The sequence below is a fragment of the Zootoca vivipara genome, chromosome 14 (assembly GCF_963506605.1).
Source record: "Zootoca vivipara chromosome 14, rZooViv1.1, whole genome shotgun sequence".
Classification (NCBI taxonomy): domain Eukaryota; kingdom Metazoa; phylum Chordata; class Lepidosauria; order Squamata; family Lacertidae; genus Zootoca; species Zootoca vivipara.
In genome coordinates this window covers 17,830,703-17,851,380 of record NC_083289.1, presented here as the reverse complement: position 1 = coordinate 17,851,380, position 20,678 = coordinate 17,830,703, and the positions used below count along the sequence as shown (strand labels likewise).

At 45.0% G+C, this 20,678-nt stretch overlaps 1 long non-coding RNA gene across 1 annotated transcript in view; it reads left to right on the top strand.

Annotated features, from left to right (window-relative positions):
• The window catches only part of LOC118092830 (uncharacterized), a 50,681-nt gene extending 30,235 nt beyond the window's left edge, over positions 1 to 20,446 (top strand). Inside the window, exon 4 of the long non-coding RNA XR_004693571.2 lies at positions 19,404 to 20,446. This is a non-coding gene — a long non-coding RNA (uncharacterized LOC118092830). The remainder of the gene's footprint in view (positions 1 to 19,403) is intronic.
• The last annotated feature ends 232 nt before the right edge of the window (positions 20,447 to 20,678 follow it).

Sequence of the window (20,678 nt, the reverse complement as noted above, 5' to 3'; positions counted from 1 at the left end):
CCCCTTTTTATTTTTTAAAAGAAGGTTTTCTCCAAGATGAAGGTGTGGTGGTGAGATTTTTTTCCCCTCCCACAGGATTGCTCTCTGCAAGGCTGCTGTTAAAAGGGGCACAGCTGAACTGTCTCTTCCATTTCTTCCTTAGCCCTTCGTCCGAGAATATTCACCAGCCATATCACTTAACTTTGGGCGTGATCCAAACAAGTGCTACTCAGAGAAGACACACTGAGCTGACTGGACCTAAGTTAGATGTGTCCATTAATTTCAATGTGTCTTCTCTGAGTAGGACTTAACACAGGCTGCAACCCTTTCTACCCATGCTAAGTCAGGATTTAAAGAATTGTTGGGGTGAGACCAAGGGCTTGAGATTATCCACTCCACTTCTTTTTGTGGGGTGAGAATTTTGATATATTTATATGAAGATCAGATCATAAGTTGCTCTTGCCATGTAGGGTAGGGTGCATAGGAGAAGATGAAGGATGGGCAAATATGTCCATTTTGGTTTTTTCCCCATTTCTCACTCCCCCCCCCCATCTTGCATTCAGTTCTCCACATTTCCACATCAGTTTCTAATTATTATTTTTAAAGTTCACATGTAAATTTATCAGTATTTGAGTGCATATTTCTCCTAATTCAGTATATATATTTTCTGTGTGAAACTTCACCTAATATACACTTTTTTTTGCAAAACACTTTCCCACAGTACAACGCATTTTTGCATTTTATTTTCACGAACATATGCCTTTTTATGTATGCTTTCCCCTAATTATATGCAGTTTTGTGCACATGACTTGGCTGGAGAATTGCGCTGCAAGATTCAGAGAGCTGCAAGTATTGTAAGGTTCATTTGCTGTTTTGGAAAGTGAAGATTTGGTACACTCTCCTTCCAATGCGAACCAAATCACCTTTCTCCCCTATCCCTAAGGGGACACTGAAATCCCAGAAACACAAATCTGTAATACCTCTTGACAGCACAGCAGTAGAGTTAGCTTGGTCTTTCATTGGGCAGGAAGTGTTAAGTTACAGTTAAAGCAAATGGTCAGTTCCTAGCTATCCTTCCCACTTGCCCCATGATAGTGATTGTCATTTTGGATCTTCCCCTCAAGAGCTTACCAGTGTTTCCCAAACTTGGGTCTCCAGCTGTTTTTGGACTACAGTTCACACCATCCCTGACTACTGGTCCTGCTAGTTTAGGGATGATGGGAGTTGTAGTGCAAAAAATAGCTGGAGACCCAAGTTTGGGAAACACCGGCTAAATCTAAGGCTGGGGAACCTGGGACCCTCCAGATGTTGCTGGACTCCAATTCCCAGCATCCCTGGCCACTGACCAAGCTAGATGTGGGGCTGGTGGGAGTCATTTGGAAGGCAGCCTGTTTCCCATCCCTGACTTAGGCCATCTCCGGCACACAGTTGGCTGGTTTCTTTGGATCGGGGCTGAAATTTATGACTTTCAACTGGAGCCCAACTGCCCATTCCAGCACCTGCCCCCCTTCCCTTTGTGTCTGAATCCATAAACATTTTTTCCAAGAGGAGCTATGAAAATATTCTGCCCCATTCAGACTGTCTGGGGGAGATTTCAAGGCAGCTGCAAGGGGTCGTGTTGGTAAACATGTTCATAGGTTCACATTTTTTGTTTTGCACTCCCTGCCTCCCGCCAGCCAGCCTGTCTTCTCCTCTGGTCCCCTCCTTTCCCTTTTCTCTATGGCACGCACAATGAGACCATTGTCAAGGGCCAATTTAAATGAGGGGGGTCTCTGAGCATGTTCCCAGCATTGCGGAAAGGGCTGGAGTGCGAGCGGCCGGGGTGGGGGGTGGGGGATGGACAAACACAAACTCTCTTGGGCCAGCTAGGGAAGACCAGACCAGACTGAGACAGATGCCTAAATTAGCAACAAAGCCTTTTCAGTGGCCCCTCCTCCCAGCTTTATGCTCCTTGCCTTCGTAGACAAGGACAGCCTTGTGTGTGTGCATATAGAGGTTTGTGTGGCTGGACAGCAGCTTGTGTGTCTCCCCATGTTAATTAGTTTTGCATGCATGTCTGATAAGGTGCCAATGAATATGTTTGTCCTCCATTTGCTGGCAAAAACTGTTTTAACGGTAGGGGGATTGAATGCAGCCTTGAAGCTTTGGATAATTGAGCTACAAAAAGAGGAGATATTGAGGGGGGGAGGTAAAGCTAGTGTGGGTCTCTCCCCCCCCCTACCCCCACCCCAGTGTTCCTGTGTAGGAGTTATGCTTTGTCGAAATGTGATCTGATATTTTAGACTGGCTGACGGGGCAGTTGCGGTGGTGTGTGTGTGTGTGTGCACAGAGAAGAAAGAAGGAAGGGAAATTATAAAATGGTAGCCGTGTTTATGCACTCATTTTTCCCATTCTATAATTCTGTTGTAATATTTTTTTTCCTCTGTGGGGGGGGGGAGATGGAGAAAGCTCCCTTCCCTCTTTTCTACCCTCCCTCCTTCCCCACACTTTCCCACGGTTCCTCCTCGCTCCTTTTTGATAATATGCTTGTTTATGGAAGCCTTTAGCACCTCTTTCTACATGCCTGTACAAAGCAAGTTGACTTTCTGGGAGAGGAGCAGGGAAAAGGAAATGTTGAAAAAGATTGTAATGAAGCATGTGTAATGTGCAGTAAGGTGAGAGCGAAGAAGAGCGTTATGGTTGAAACAGGATGTGTTTGTGGGGGCGGGATGAATGCAAAAAGGTTATTTGGGGGCATGGAATCTCAATTAATTTTAAAGGCCTGTTGCATATTTTGCCTCCTCTAAGCCGCTCAGCATAGCATATTTAGGCTGCATATACACTATGACTATACCTTTAAGGCACATTCAAAACTCATTCTTTCCCAAGGATTTCTGGGCACTGTAGTTTGTTATGGGTTGGTTGGAATTGCAGTTCTCTGAGGGGTAAAGTACAGTGCCCAGAAATCTTGTTTGGGGAAGGAATGTGCTTCAAATTATAAAGGTATAATGTGTATTCAGCCTTGGTCATAATCAGTCCGCCGCCCCCGCCCCCCCATATATTTTATCTTCTCAATAGCCTTGTGGGGTAGGATGGGCTGATCTAGGTATTGACGGTACTGTTGAACAGAGATTTGAACTCAGGTCTCTCCCAGTTCTGGTCTGACAGGTGATCCAGTATGGTTGTGTGTTTTTTAACTGCAGGTTTTGTGAATGACTTGTCAAGCCTCACAGATTCACGACCACCAATAGCCAATAAAAGATCCTGTTCTCAAAAGCCTAACAAACTTTGGGGGTTTTATATATAACTCATTCAAAGCTCCGCTTGCATTCAGAATCACATGCTTCCCCCACACCAGCACGTTTTCAGGCAAGTGGTGAACTATAGCAGCTATTAGCACAATCCTGTACATGTCTACTCAGAAGTAAGTCCTCTTAAGTTTCTTGACACTTACTTCCAGGTAAATAGATATAAGGTTGCTAGCTGGTGGGCATGGTGGCTGGTTCAAATGTTGCCTTAGCTACGGACTCACTAGATAGTCCTAAATAAACCACTCTGACCCTAGGGCTGGGCGATATATTGTTGTGGGTTGGTTGGCAGAGGGCCTTCTTGGTAGTGGCGCCCGCCCTGTGGAACGCCCTCCCATCAGATGTCAAGGAAATAAACAACTATCTGAGTTTTAGAAGACATCTGAAGGCAGCTCTGTTTAGGGAAGTTTTTAATGACTGATGTTTTGATGTATTTTAAATATTTTGTTGGAAGCTAACCCGGGGTGGGGTTGGCTGACAGAAAAGGAGCCAAAGCAGGACCACTGAGAAAGAAGGGGACGGTTTGGGCATGCTCAGCAGAATGCAATATTTGGGGAAGTATAAAAGGGAACAATGTCAGCTGGAAAAATTATGGTAAAACAGAAAACTGGGGAGAGGGAGAGGGCAGGAACTGTCTGTTTTAGATGGAAGTATGCATGTTGGGCATGAGGATTCACTGCAACACTTTGTCACAGTTTCTGCATCTCAAAGGATATTAGCCATAATCGGCAAAGTGAAACCTCCTGGTATAGTGGTAGTATATTTCTGAACTTCCATAAGCAACTGAATGTTGCATTAGGTGGACTTTTGGCATGATCTTGTTCATTTTATGCACTAGTTGAAAGAGACTGTGATGCCCCAACAGAAGAACCTTGTCACATTTGCACAATTCATAACCAGGTTGTCAAATGCAACTCCCCCCCCCAATTGCATTATCATTGTTATTACCTGTGTATCTGTTATACAAATAGAACAACAGTCCCAATTCATTGTGTTATCACCCAAGGAGTTTTGTGTCAGTATAATGATATGTAAATTATCACTCCTGTGTACTAAATTCCTGATTATCTGAGCGTTTTGGATATCCCCTGGCCATTTTGGATAGATGAGATTGCACTTTATTGCAAAAGCGCAGGAGCACTATGTTTGTTAATTGGCCATTTGTAATGGTGCAATTCATATTCTTTTTGGCAACCATCCCATAGATCTCGGGTTTTCTACTTGCAGTGGTTAATTCACAATTCATTATTTCAGTATTCATTATTTTCACTTTCACATTCATATACTCCACACTGGAGAAACCCTGCAGTTGCCTTTGCTGTGTTGTTGCGTCTGGGTGTGCATATATCTCCTGCTCCCCAAATCCAACTCAGGTGTGTGAAAGCCAGCTAAATTCCCACTAGGAATTGGGGAGAAATTTGATTAAGTTTGCTTTCAAAGGCCAACATACCAAAGTCACCCTTTGCAAAGCCGTATATGTAAACCAAAACACAGCTATCCTTTGAAACTGGCTCTCTCTGAAATTTGCAATGCATTTCTGCAGCCAAAGATGCGTATACTATTGAAACCAACAAGCATTATATTAGGGGAAATTGCTTTTCCAAAATGCGTCTATTAAGGAAAACTGCATACAAAATGTGTTGTTGTTTTTTTAAAAGGGTAAAAGCCCACTAAAATGCTGATGAATTTTCTTGAGGATATTTTAAAATCATAGATTGCTGAAGAAATGTAGAGAGCTGAATTTAAGATTGGAGAAATGTGAAGTTGACAGGCTCATCCATCCCTAAATACCACAAGTCAATAATTTAACTTATATGTAATTTGGCTTGCTCTGTGACAAGGTGCTGGCTTCTGTAGTGGGTTTTCTCTCATCTGTCTAGTTCATCTGCAAAAAATACCATAAAAGTATTTTGGGTTACCCTTTATATGGCCTTCACTTTATGTGAGATACTTGTTGGACAGTGGGGGGAAGTTGTTAATAAATACCACAATACAGCACACACACAAACACATGATTTCAAGTGAAATCAAACTTTAAAGTAATCATGGTTATGATCCATAGCAGTTTTTAACAAAACAGTCCAACAGCACTTAAGTTTTTCATGCTGAAAGTCTGACATTAATTAAAATAAGTATCAATCAAAAGTTGAACTTGAAGTAGAACTTATCATTATGGTCTTAGCATTTGGTGCAGGAAATAAAAGGTTTCATTGCTTCCTTTCCAAATGTCTGTCAGCACATCACACCTTCCCCCCATGATTGTTGTTATTACCATTATTTTATATCTATCTATCTATCTATCTATCATCTATCTATCTATCTATCTATCTATCTATCTATCTATCTATCTATCTATCTATCATCTATCTATCTATCTATCTATCTATCTCTATCTCTATCTCTCTATATCTATATATAATGTAAGGTAAAGGTAAAGGGACCCCTGACCATTAGATTCAGTCATGACCGACTCTGGGGTTGCGCGCTCATCTCGCATTATTGGCCGAGGGAGCCGGCGTATAGCTTCCAGGTCATGTGGCCAGCATGACAAAGCCACTTCTGGCAAACCAGAGCAGCACACAGTAACACCGTTTACCTTCCCGCTGTAGCGGTTCCTATTTATCTACTTGCATTTTGACGTGCTTTCGAACTGCTAGGTTGGCAGGAGCTGGGACCAAGCAACGGGAGCTCACCCCGTTGCAGGGATTTGAACCGCCGACCTTCTGATCAGCAAGCCCTAGGCTCAGTGGTTTAACCACAGCGCCACCTGGGTCCCTTTTATATATAATGGTAATAACCACTACACACACACACACACACACACACACACAGTCATACCTCGGTTTAAGTACGCCTCGGTTTGAGTATTTTCAGTTTAAGTACTCTGCAGACCCGTCTGGAATGGATTAATCCACGTTCCATTACTTTCAATGGGAAAGTTCGCTTCAGGTTAAGTAGGCTTCAGGTTAAGTACGGACTTCTGGAACCAATTGTGTTTGTAAACCGAGGTACCACTGTACACACACACACACACACACACACACACACACACACACACACACACAAGCTTTTCCCCTCATAGGACTCAAGGCAGCTTACACAGATAAAAAGAAAAACAATAAGCAGTTACTGTATTTTTCTGTGTACAAGATGCCCCCGTGTATAAGATGACCCTTATTTTTTTCAACCCAAAATTAAAAAATCAATATTTTAAACATTGAACAGAATAACTTTGAGCTTTCTTTTTTGGGAGGGGGGGGGGGAGGTTGCCAGAGCCCAAGCCTGAACCATCCATGTACAGTCATACCTTGGGTTATAGCTGCTTCAGATTGCGTCTTTTTGGGTTGTGCTCTGCACCAAACCTGGAAGTACCGGAATGGGCTACTTCCAGGTTTCCGTGTGCATGCGCAGAAGCACTAAATCGAGCTTTGCGCATGCACAGAAGAGCCCAATCATGACCTGCTCATGCGCAGACGCAGGTTGCAAAACATGCCTCCCCGCACGGATCACGTTCGCAACCTGAACGTCCACTATATAAGATGACCTCCAATTTTTGACTAATTTCTTTTCCCCAAACAGATTGTCTTATACACAGAAAAAATACAGTTCTTAGGAGGGGTGGAAGTGATGTTGTGGGTTAAAGTACAGTGGTACCTCTGGTTAAGAACTTAATTCGTTCTGGAGGTCCGTTCTTAACCTGAAACTGTTCTTAACCTGAAGCACCACTTTAGCTAATGGGGCCTCCCGCTGCCACTGCGCCGCCAGAGCACGATTTCTGTTCTCATCCTGAAGCAAAGTTCTTAACCTGAGGTACTATTTCTGGGCTGTACAGTATTGTGTTTTAGGGAATTCCTTTAAAAAAAATGTCTTTTGGTGGAAGGGTTTTGGGAAAGCCCTTTAGTACCATGGACAGAGCTATGTGGGAAATAAAAGATAAGAACAGTTTACAGTAATCGCCAACCTCTAAATACATATGATTATTATTAATGTGCGGGGACTGTGTGGGGACAACACAAGAAGAAAGGAGTATGGGGAGAGAGAGAGAGAGAGAGAGAGAGAGAGAGAGAGAGAGAGAGAGAGAGAGAGAGAGAGAGATCACTCTTCTCACCCACTTTGTGAGAATCCCCTTTATTACCTGCTACTCTTCCGTTTGTTCCTAGTTCTGATCAAGGAAATAAGACATTCTCCCTAGTGATAAGGTGTTTTCAGGATCCATCCTTTTCCTGTGACTGTAGTTTCTTTTGACTATTTTTAATATGGAATTTTAAATTGCTGTTACCTGCCTTGGGCTGGTGAAGGGTGGAATAATAATAATAATAATAATAATAATAATAATAATAATAATAATAATAATAATGGCAGAAGCATGATGGAAGGTACAAGAGAAATTTGAGTATGAAATGTGTGCTCTGTATATTCTTAGCTGATTTTTTTGGGGGGGAAACCTGGATTTTGGTATTTCCAGGTAATGATGGAAATGTATCCATCCTGGAGAGCTGCTGCCAGTCAGTGTAGGCAGTACTGAGCTAGATTGACCTATTTTTCACTTTTATTATCACCTGATGGTAACACAAACGGTTCCATGAATCCGCTTCACACCTTTGAGCTGTGAGTCATCAAGTGTCAGGTAATATGAAAATACGAGCCGATTTGTCGAACGTTGACGACGTTCCATTCCTAAAATAGGAAAGGTAAGAACTTTGAGAGTTTCCCACAAAATCTGTGCCTACCCAAAAGTGATTCATCCAAGCAAAAACCTCCCTCTTCTCCTCCCCCACCAGTTTTCTTTATTGCTTGACCAATCACCTTCTCATTTAAATCTGATCACCAGGCGAAACGTCGACCCATCAAAAAGTCCTCGCCAAGTTGATATGTGGGGGATTTTCTGGTTGGGATAAATATATTATATATGTCTTTCCATGTGAGCAAAGCTTCTTAATAAATCCATGGCAGGAAATGAGTTGCCTTTGCCAAGGCTTCTTGGCACAATCGGAGTCACGTAGTCAAGTGAGCCAAATGAGCCATTCCAGAAAAAGACAGAGATTAAGCAATTCAATGAAAGCAACACTTAAGCCATGTGCATAGAGTATATCTTAGGTTTTTCCCCTTTTGGGATCAGGCATCTGGGTGTGGGTGTGTGTACTCTTAAATAATAATAATCCTCCCTCTATTCTCTCCACCTCCATGCTGTTTCCCCTTCTCTCCCAGGAAATTATTTCACTTTCCTGTCTGGGGAAGGGTTCTTATTTCCTCCCCAAATATTTTAAAAGATGGCCTTATCTAACACCCTCTGTCCTTTAGTGCAAAAGCCCTTGTGTTACTGGACAGCATTATTGGGCAACAAAGGAATCCCAACTCAACAGTTGTGTGAGCAGAAGCTTGTTGGGCAAACAGCAATCTCTGCTTCTGTTTCCTCTTGCAGGTTCTAGTTGTGAAACAGCTGGTTATTGTGTAATCCATTGCACAACTATCTTGAGTAATAGACTTGTGTTTCCCCTTGCACACCAATGTTCTGCCAGTGCAGCAAGCACTGTTGTTGTTGTTGTTTGTTGTTACTGTTATTATTAATTACCCACCTTCACCCTAAGGTCCTAGGGCAGGTTACAATAAAAAACAAGGTTGAAATCAAGGTTAACAACAGAATAAAGCAATTAAACACCACATAAATAAGGTGTGTCCTAAAATATGCATCAGGGCCACCCCTAGGCCCAGGCTGGGTGGTGCAAGGCACCAGGGCGCCTGGCCATCAGGGGCGCAGAAGGGGCGCCAAACGCTGGTGTCTGTCTCAGCTGTTGAACGGCTTCAGGCCGCTCAGGGAGCGCTGGCCTGGGGCCGCCTGAACAGCTGAGAGGCGCAGCGCGGCGGCCCCAGGCCTGAGGCCACCTCCTCCGCGCCTCTCAGTTTTTGAGCAGCTTCAAGCCGCTCTCCGGAGGCGCGCAGGGAGTGCGAGCCTGGGGCTGCCTCCTCCACACCTCTCAGCTGCCCGTGTGCCCCTCCTGTCCACCTCACGGGGGGGGGCACCAGAGGGATCTTGGCACCAGGGCACCAGATATGGTTAAGACGACCCTGATATGCATCTCCAGTGTCAGAAACCAGGGTAAAGCATTCACCAAAAGCTGTATGCCAGACACAGCTCTGTGGGGAAGGTGTTCCACAGTGTATGGGCTGCCACAGAGAATGCTGTCTCCTGGGCCACCCCCACAAGCTCCTGAGAGTGCCAGAACAACTACAGTCATAGAGGCCCCTCTGCTGATAGCAACACCTGGGAAGCTCTCTAGGGAAGGAGGTGGTCTTTCAGGTATTTGGGCCCAAGTCATTTAGTCGTTTAAACACTGACATGAGCACTTTGAATTGGGCCCAGAAATGAACCGGCAACCAGTTACCAGTTAAAGTGGCTCCAATTTAGCGCTTCATTGGATTCGACTCTGCATTTTGTGTGTGTGTTGAGTATGGCAGGGCAAGATTCATTGCTCTGGTTAGCAACCTGCTTTTGGGTATATTCAGGTTCAAATGGCAAAGCGGACAAAATCCAGTGCAGTTTAAGCATATGTGTTCCTGTGGAATAATTGCACCTGATCTGAAATATGGCAGAGCGGCAAAGGATGGAAGGCTGTGCCCCCCCCCTCCCAATGGTTCCAGGTAGCACTTTAATGTTAGGGTGCCATCTTACATATTGCCAAAAAAGAGAACAAGCAAGGGTGCTAATTTGCATAGAATTTGCACATCGTTGTTTATATGTATGTATGTCCATTTCGGCATAATTAACTATAATTTATATAGGGAAAAATAACATATCACACCAAAGCAGGGTGGTGGCGATTGTGACTCAGTGACCCATGAGCCTGCCCAGTCTGCAGCCCAAGTGTTCTTTCTGCTATCGCTACGGAGGATGCCAAATACAGAACAGTCCTCTATAAAGTAGGACACAGCATTGACCACCCTATTTAATACTTAAATATGCTAATATTATATGGACTTTTGTAATGTAGGGGTTGAGCTCTCACCTGCCGTCCCAATTTGCAGCCCCCATACACCATCCCTGTCGTTATTAGATGGCAACTTAGAAGCTCCTGACAGTTTATGGCCTGGATTTTGCTTTAGTGCTTGGCACTAAAGTACACTCCCTTTCTGCACAGATTTGAGGGGATCCCCCCCCTCCCATTGTACTCGGTAGTGTGCAGAGAACCTAGGCATTTGCAAGTTGTGTAGACTTTGTTCTGAATATTCAGAGCAATCAGCAGTGATCCCGTGTACCATTCTCCCCACAGCTTTCACTGGCCATCTGAAAAGAGCTATTTCAGTGGGTTGTAGTCAGCTTAGAAGCTGCTATAAAGAAAGACAGTTCTATTACTTTTGCTTTTTTGGGGGGGGGGTGTTCAAAACTAATTTGTAAAAGCGTTGCTGTAAAAGCGTTGGACTAGAACTAGGGAATCCCACAACCAAATCCCCACTCAGCTTTGAACGACCCACAGGGTGCCCTTGAGATATTCACTCACTCACTCACTCACTCACTCACTCACTCACTCACTCACTCAACCTCTCAACCTAGTCTACTTCACAGGGCTGTTGTGAGGATAAAATAATGGGTTGGGGATGGAAGAACCATGCATGCCACCCTTTACTCCTTCAAGGAATGGTGGGATATCAATATAAAATATAAATGCTAAACTCTCTGACCTGGTTTGCACAGATTGTTAACCATGGTTTAGTGTTACGATGAGCTGCAGCAAATCTTGATCTTGAGGCCTCCTCCCTTCAACCTGCCTGTGAGGAGGAGATTGGAAGCTTCCTCTTTCATTTTAGATTAACCACAGTTTAGTATTATGTCCAAACTCTAAACTGTGATAAATGGTAGGTGTGATTTGTTGAGAAACAACCCAGCATCTCAAACTATGGTTTGTAGTCTGCTTGTTTCTCAGCAACCATAGTTAACGTTAACCACTGTTTGTCAGGTTTGGATGACTCTGCAACCCCTATGAGCAAATATGACTACTATTAATGTCCATCTCCAGCCTTAGTTTATATTTTATCCATTTATTAAATTTGTATACCACTCTTCATATGAAGATCTCAAGGCGGTTCACAGCATAAAAATGCAAGATAAAAACAGAAAACCTGAACTTGCTTAAACTTCCGCTCCTTCCATCAGGGTCCAGTTCATCTGGCTTTCACATCACTCCATTCTTCTTCTTCTTCTTCTTCTTCTTCTTCTTCTTCTTCTTCTTCTTCTTCTTCTTCTTCTTCTTCTTCTTCTTCTTCTTCTTCTTCTTCTTCTTCTTCTTCTTCTGGAATGAGGGGTGTGTGTGTGTATACAGTTACATGGGAGATTGTTTAAAAGAGATTTGCCCCCATCCCATCCCACATGACCAGCCTCAGCTGCAGCTCCCTTTTTCTTAATCTGGAGATAAGTGCGATTATCCAGGGAAGGGCTGTTCTGAGCTTTTGTAACTGTGACAGGGGAGCTTTCGAGCTGCACTTTGCCGGCAGAGCGGAGCTTAAAGCCGGGGAATCAGATTCCAAGCATGGCTTTGCATCTCGTTGCCTGCCGGGAACATGAGCACAGGGCAAAGATGGGAGTGGGGATGGGAGCTTTATTTGGACTTTGCTTATGAGGTGGAAAAAAGGAAGCAGGCGGGAAAGGCGGGGGGACGGGATAACGTCGACGACAACACGCACACAGACCCGCTTGCCTAGCTTTGCAGTGAAGAGACACACAGATGGTGTGCCCTGCCATCAGCATTCCTTTGGGACTGGGCCCAATGCTGTGTGGAAGTCATTTTGTTGTGCTTATTTTTCAACAATGCTCTGTTGGGTTCCTGGGTGATTTGCCGCTGGGCTGCTTTTTGTTTTTTGCAATGGTGTTCTTTGATTACACACACACACACACACACACACACACACAGAGAGAGAGAGAGAGAGACATATATATATATTTTGATTTCTTCTATATCCCATCCTTCTTCCCGGACAAGGAGTGGCAGTTTAGCATCACAGCAAACCCTGCCTCATAGCAATCTTCACAACTGGTTGGCCATTGGGGCAATCCTTTGTTTTGGCTGGAGGGGAGGTTGTAGTCTCCGCCTGCCCCTCCAAATGCTGGGGTATCCCATTAAAGGGATCTGGGGGGGGAGTGGCCATGTCTGTGTGCCCTGGTGGGGCCAGGGCCTATGGCACACCCCCATACAGTGGTCCCTGCAGGGGTCACCCTATTGAATATAAGTCTTAGGAACCCCACCTGGATTGACCAGACATCACTTCTGGTGGGCAGGCTGGAAGTGTTTAGATTGCCCCACGCCCAAGCCAAACCTCTGTATTAATCTGTATTCAATAAGGTTGTGGCCTGTTTTGACTCACGAGAGCTGGTGCAGAGCCATAGTTGAAGGTGGACCCCCAGGCTTTGCCTCAGCTGCAAGCCAGCTAGCATCTTTAGAATCTTGAAATGCTTGGGACCTGGAGACCCTAAGGAGATGCTTCTCCCTACATGCTTTGATCATCACCTGAACTGCAGTGGAGGGTGTGTTCCATTAAGGCGAATGGGGTGCCACCCCACCAACCGCAGTCTGCCTTCAGCCAGCCCCACCTGCCTCCCTTCTTATATATGAGTTATGCATTTATTTTATCATTAAATGTCTATAACGTCCTTCCTCCCAAAGGAGTCCTGGGCAGCAAACACCAGAATGTAAAAGCAATACAATTAAAAATGAAATAAAACTGTTGTTTAAAAGAATGGAAAACCTCTAAAAACCTTGCCTTCATATGAATGGTGTATTCTTAGAATCATATAGTTGGAAGGGACCACGAGGGTCATCTAGTCCAACACCCTGCAATGCAGGAATCTATTGCCCAAGGTGGGGCTTGAACCCACAACCCTGAGATTAAGATCTCATGCTCTACTGACTGCGCTATCCCAGTATTTAAAGCAAAATGGTCTTGAAACTGTTGGTTGCATCCAACTGTGTTTTACTTGGAGTAGACGCATTGAAATTAATGGACACGACTAATTTAGGAATATGGGGATCTGCCTTATACTGGGCAGACCATTGGTTCATCTACACTGACTGGCAGCAGCTCTCTAGGGTTTCAGCCAGGAGTCTCCTTCAGCCCTTACCTAGAGATGCCAGGTATTGAACCTGGGACCTTCTGCTCTTAACACTGAACTATGTCCCTTGCATAGGTTCATTAATCTCAGTGCAACTACTCTGCGTAAAATTTAGTCGGCAGCAACCCCTAACCTGAAGGGAAGACTTCACAATTCAATACTTCATATTTTAGGGTAGAACTAGATGTAGAACTAGATGTCCCTTTACCTTTAGATGTTGTTACACAGTGTTGCCATTTCCCTCCTCCCCGTTCTTTCCTCTTATAACAACTCCTACCAATGCAATTCATGACATGATGTCATCGCACAATGTGCTTTCACCTGCCAATGAGAACCCATAATGTGCATTGTGTTATACTGGACATCAACCAGGAAGACGGGGGTGGGGAGAGAACTGGAGCAGCGGTAGCAGCTCTCCATCTCTGGTAACCTCTAGCTCCACCCTTGGCCACTAGTGCCACAGATTCACAAGCAGTTGCCTAGCATGTTGGCAAGTTCATGATTAAGAACAGGAGTGGGGGACTTTTTCATCCTGAGGGCCACATGCCCTGCTGGGCAACGTTCCAGGGGCCACATGCCAGTTATGGGTGGAGCAACAAATGCACATGTTACCTTCATATAAATAGATGAGTTTCTCCCCCCCTCTCCCTCCCTCTCCCCCTCTCCCTCTCCTCTTGGAATCCAAGAGGCACTGTATGTTTCAACCTGGCAGAAATACTCAAGGAGGATGCAAAGCAGGATCAGTGATGGCAGAGTTTGTTGGGCCAGATAGAGAGGACATGAGGGCCACATTTGCCACTGGTTGCAATCAGTCCTGATTGAGAACATCCAATATTTACTTGCAAGTTCATCATTAAAGGGCTCTGCATTTGCAAATAAAAAAGGAAGTTAAGCTGTGGATGGATAGATTGTGTGTGTGTGTTTTCCACTGCTCAGAGGCAGCTCCAGAGGCTAGAGGAGAGAGCCATTCTATGCTAATCAGCACAAAGCAGCAGCTCTCTGAAAGTGGGGAAAGGGGTCACTTTCTTTAATTTAAAGCGTATGCTGTCAATTTGAGCTTCACCTTGTAATCTTCCAAGCTGGAATTTGGCCAGTGGATTTGCATCAAGCAACCAATGGGGGGGTGGCGGTGGCAGTGGCGGCAGCTGGCAAGCAACACTTCCAAAGAGGTGGGCAACGGATCAGAACTGGCTCTGCTGGCTTCCTCCCTGCTGCTTCCTGGACAGAATCCCCTCCCATGGTGCTCCAAATTGGGCAGCAGGTTGCAGTCTCTTTCTCTCTCTTGGTGGATTTCATCTCTGAAGATTTTGCAAAATATTAATATTAGTATTATTGGATTTCTGTCTAGTTGTGTGTGTGTGTGCGTGTGCGTGTGTGCGTGCAGTCTGGCTAACCTGGTTAAAAAATACACAAACACTCACCCCGCTCACACACAACAACAAAGCTCACTACAGCCATCCAAAGACAACTAATAACACTCTAGGCCACCCCCCCAATCTTCTCTCACCACCAAGGAAACACAACGAGCAAATAATATGAGAAACCATACAAGTAATGCTGACACATAATCCCACACATACACTAAGTAGAAGAATAGAAGCATAACCACTTGACCTCACTCCACTCATAATCCCCTCTCTTCCCCCCTTTCCCCCCAACCTAATATTGTATTGCAATGAAACTATATTGTAGAAATCACAATTTGAAAAAAGAGACAACGCACATGTCTTTGTTCAATAAGAAATCACACACACACACGGGGGTGTGTGTGTGTGTGACTATGGACCTCCAGGCTTCTCTGTCCAGCTCTCAGAGCTCTCCCCAGGCCACGCCCCTCTCTAGGCTTGTTTCACAATCTCCTCGAGTGCTTTTGCCTGCTTGGAATGTGTCTTTGAACTCAGGCAATGCCTCTTGCTCAACTGTGCTGATGTCAGAGCGGGATCTATGAGTGTTTATAGAAACCAGCCTATTGTACAATGTAAAATGTACACCCACTGTTGCGTCTGATGCCACCCATCACTAGTACATAGGCCCTGGAAAGTTGCCCGCAAGGAAATGTGTCCCTCGGGCTGAAAAGTGTTCCACTTGTTCCTGCTTTTAGTTCATCTGGTCTCAGGGCCGGCCCTGCCATTAGGTAACTGCCTTGGGCAGAGGGTGCTGGAGGGCAGGGAGTCATGGTCAAGTGATGGAAGACAACCTGCTCTGCACCACTTAAGCTAGTCAGATCCCCTCTGCGCTATGATTTCAACCTCAACCCTACCCACTCCACCTGCAATATGAAGATTACACGTAGTACTGGTCTACCGTACAGGACTGAGAAGTGTGAGAAGTGCTCTGGGCACTAGGGATGTACTATGTAATTCCTTTGTGTGTGTTTTTGCTGTGAGTTGGGTTAATATGTGGCCCCTTTCCCAGCTTCTTCCCTCCACGTTGCTGCCGCTGCCACCACCATCACTGTCTCACCTCCTCCTTCCTCTGTATGCAGCAGGCAAGCCTTCAGCCTGGGTTCCTGCCCTGAGCTGTGTTGCTAGGGAGCCGCCAGCCTATGCTGAGCTATGCAAGGGAACAGCCTGGCCTGTCAAAGTGTCTGAGATAAACCATAGGCCAGACTCTCTACAGCTGGGCTCAGGCATGCCTCAGCTCTTGTCTGGGGCCTGGGAATGGCCTGGGTCTGTGAGGTTCAAGGGCAAACTTGCTATTCATTAGTTGGAGGTCCTTGACATTCCCACTCTCTCTCTCTCTCTGTCTCCTCTTTCCCTTATTGCAGTGTGTGTCTGTGTTTTCTCTTCCCTCCCCCTCCCCAACTCCTATCCTCCTTTTGATGCATTCCTGGGTGCCACTGCTGAAGCTACTCCCTCCCCCTCTTCTCTGTAAGCCCCCCATCCTCTCCCATGCATAGCCCTCCCCAGGAGACAAGGGAGGGATGGAGAACAATGGTCCGAGTGAGCCTATTCAGAGGAGGAGGCCCAGACGGACTTGCCTGTCTACCTCCATTGCCTGCCTGCGCCCCTTGAAGTTTGCTCTCCACGCCCCATATTTGTGGCTTCTCATCTGAACCCCCTTCCTGTTTTTGCGAGTGCATCTGCAGGGGAGAGATTAGGGGGCTCAATTGACTTTGGATTTCAGATCATTGATGTCCTTATTATCTTGATATTTGCAGGAAATTGTAATTTGAGATAAGGAAATGTCAGCTGCGTGTTCTCTCTCTTCCCCCCCACCCCCTTTCCTCTGTCTGCAAAGAACCCCCACCCCACAAAGCACAGGCAAAGTTCTTGCTTAAAGAAAAATGTAAATGATTGCCTTAGAGGAGCTTCAACTCAGCGCAAGTGAAAGAGCTGGCAAAAATCTTGTGTGTGTACACACACACACACACACACACACACACACACACACACACAGCTCCAGTAACCACGGAAAAAACATGCTGTGTAGGCAGAACATTCTGAAGCTCCCCTACTTTCCCTCTCTGAATGGAATATTTCTTACCTTTTTAGCATCTGAGGCTCCCTGTAATTATCCAAGACAAACAGCATGTGCAATTGGTTTAAAATGATATTTCCCCCCCACCCCAGGCCCCTGGAGCAGAATGGAGGTGTAATTGTGCTAAGGAGTTAGCAGGGGGAGAATATGGCTTTTTTTTTTTGGTCACGTTTTGAGTTGGAGGTCTTCAGCCAGGGAAAGGGTATGAAAAGCCTTGATTTGCATAAATAGCATGTGTCTCTACAAAAGAGAGAGAGGGGTGGGAACAAGAAGAGAAGAAAGAAAGATATCAGGGGCTTGCAAAATTCAATTGAGACTGGAGAGGGAGGGGGTGCAGAAAGGAGGGTGGAAAAAATTGACAGTGAAAGGGGTTTTGCTAAGTAATACCCTGGCGAGATTAAATTGTCCAGAAAGTTTCTCCCCGTGTGCTGATGAAATGGTTGATGGGGTGAGGCGAAAGGAGGAGGGACGGAATCCCTCCTTTCCAAAGGGCATGAATAGAAAATTTGGCAAAGGGAAGGAATCCGATTAAGCAGAAAAATCCCTGACATTTTATTTATGATGAGTGTGTGTGTGTGTGTGTGTGTGTGTGTGTGTGTGTGTGTGTGCGTGCGCATGCATGCATGCACCTTTGGGTCAAAACCTCTAGTTTGGTGTAGTGTTACTCTCCAAGTCCCAACAGAACCACTAGCTTTCTCAGTGGCTGTGTAGCAATAACAGCCATCTGATGAGCAGGAGCAGAATTTGTTCAGGGCCTCAGAACAGAGGCAATGGGTGAGTTATTGCAGTGATTTACTCCAAAGCAAAAGACAGGTTTATCTGAACACACCCATCCCATCTCAGATAGATTATCCTTGGGCAAAGGTGGAGATTGCCCCTGTGTTTTGACACTGTTGCAGGGTGTGTTCACACAGCAACAGACTTTCGGTTGGATAATTGTGCTTTTGGCATCTCCCCAGCCCTAGTCAACCATCAAGAAAACACACCCCCAGCTTTTTATTTTTATTTTGCAAGGGACCTTGGCACGACTAAAGCTGCCTTTGCAAAAGCAGAAATTAAAAGAGAGCAGGGTCTCCCTACTAAGTTGCTAGTCTCCCCTTTATTTATCCAAGGCGCAAATGTGCAAACTTGGGGATAGCAGATGGCAGAGCCTCTTCTCCCACGGACGGGGCTGGTGCCTGGGTGCCTGTGTGTCTCCTGCCAATTAGTGGCTCCCTCTCTTTGATTTACACAGTAGAGGAACCCCCCACACTCCTTGCTCGTGAGGCAGAGAAGGAGCAGGTGCTCCTCTCATCAATTTGGCATTGGTTCACTCTGCCGACATCGCTTGAACCCTGGGATGGGAACTCCAGAGCAGCTGCTCCTCTGGCAGGCTGCTGCAGAATCAGCTTTACCTGGTTATCACATCTTGTGCTAAGAGCCGATGTGCCAGTTTTATCATAGAGGCTCCTTCATTGGAGCAAGTGGGGTGCTGCCCCACCAACCTCACTGTGCCCTCAGCCAGCCCCTCACCTTGGCTGCCTTCTTACTTCCAACTAGTCCAGGGGATGGCACTGCCTGTCAGCTTCCTCCACCTTTGTCTCAGTGTTGTTCTTGTAGAACTCAGCAGGAAAGAGGATGGGGACAAGCCTGTCGTTCACTCTCTGGCGCCACCTACTGTTAGCCTCCCTGCCTTCTGCCCTACCATTCTCAACCAGCACCAGCCACCACTGGATTTATGGCTTCTCTCAAGGAATCCTAGGGATTGTAGTGGTGAGCATGCTTGGGAATTCTCCCTTGGTTATCTCTAGCCAGCTGCTTAGAAACCACAGTTCCTGGAGGCAAGGGGGGTCTTAAACCAGTTTGTGTTTGTAGTATGTATAAATCTGCCCTTGCAGCGATTTGAGCTCCAAGGCAAAACCAGCACAATCCCAAGACAGTAGACCAATACTGGACTGATCTTGTTCACCTTTAAAGCTTTATTGTGAAAAAATGTATACAAAAGGCCAAAAGGGGATCTACAGCTGTCATTTGTATGCTATTATCCATATTCTAACAATTTTAGGAATTGGGAGATCAACCGATGACTTAGGGGATATTGTTGTAAACTCATGTTTATATATACATGCTTATTTCACATGCAGTTTTGGTTGTCCACTCATAAATCATTTTTATACAATTTTCATTGGATCTGGGGTTCCTTTGACATTGTCTGTCTTCTTCTGCATAATTGGAGACCCTCTCATTTGTTTTAGTTGGATAAGAATCAAACATTCCTTTTTAATCGGGTCTTTGGCTTTTAACTATGGGTTGTTTTTTGCGTGGGTGGGATGTTTTATTGTTGGGGTTTTAAAAATCTATGTATGTGATTGCTTTTTGCTTAAAATGTTGTAAGTTGCTTTGAGGTGCCATAGCTAAAACAACAACTAATAAAGATAACAACAACAATAATAGCAATCATCTACATTGAAAAATTTGCCATGGCCTAGAGTGATCTGAGCAATTTATTGTGTTGATTTGTGGTTTCAGAAGAGGCTATTTGAACCAAATGAACAACTATTATTTTCTTGTTTTTGTAGATTATTATGATGGGGAATTTCAAGAACTTGGAAAACGTTGATTTTTTTGGTCACGTTTACTACGGATGAAGGCATGTCTGCTTTTCCTGTTTCACATGGACCTGATTTTCAAACCATCTTTCTTCAGGATACCCTACACAGCAAGAACTTTCTTGGGACTCTAGGCTTTGCATTTTCTGGATTGTCTAATGAGACAGGGGAACTGGGCCAGAAAAGCCCGTCTCTGGACACGGAAATGGGACAGTGTTGGGTCTCCATCTTTCTAGAGTCTGCCATGCTTTGCTGATTTGGATCACACATGGAAACCAAGAGCAGCTCTGTACAGCTAGGTGCTGAAGGAGGAGGAGGAGGAAAACAACCATGGCAAAGAAGCAAATGTCTGAACTGTGAACTCTCTTATCTGTAGTCATTGATGTCATTAAGAGGGATATGGTATCATTGATATGGCTTGTGACTCAATGGAGATAGACAACTGGGGGACCTGAGCTGATTGTTGGGGGCTGATTTCACCTAGGATCACTTAACCTTTTTGGCACAGGCATCAGAAAATGACTGGGCCAGTAGCTTTTCAAAATTATACTCATTGGAGACACTTTGACTTGGCTACACCATATTGAGTGTGTTTTTGGGTGCAAACTCAGGTGACACATGACACTATGCAGGCCCGTTAAACATCAGTGTAGCTTCTGAAATGTGTACTCTTTCAATAAGGAGTCCCCCATGCCTCCAGATTCCAAGGGAAGATCATTGATTGGGGAAGCTTGTCTGCTGTTAAAGATCTTAACTCAGGAACCTAGGATTCCCTAGGACCTAGGACTGGGTCTTACACCTGTCTGCAAGAGTGCTGCAGTACTCAACATGAATTGCAGCTTCTGGGTCAAGCACAAGGGAAGCCCCACTTAGAGAGCATTGCAACTAATCCAGTTTTGATGTTTTGGTTGGGCTCCACAACATGACAACACATGGCATCAGGTATGGTCCGGGTCTGGTCTGTGCCTAAATGGGTGACTTCCTGGGAACAATACAGATTCTGTGATGGAAGAAAAGCAGGCTATAAATGTAAGAAATCTAATAATATTTTATCACAAATTATGCATGTACAAATTCATTTCGTCTCAAATGTATACATTTCTAAACCTATTTCAGCCTAAAATATCTGTTTCTAATGCATGGTTGAGGGGGAGACAAGCCAAGAACAGTCTCTCAGAATTTGGAGAATCCAACATTTGAAAGATAATTAAGTTCCAATTCTCCACATCAAGTCTGGGAAGTGCG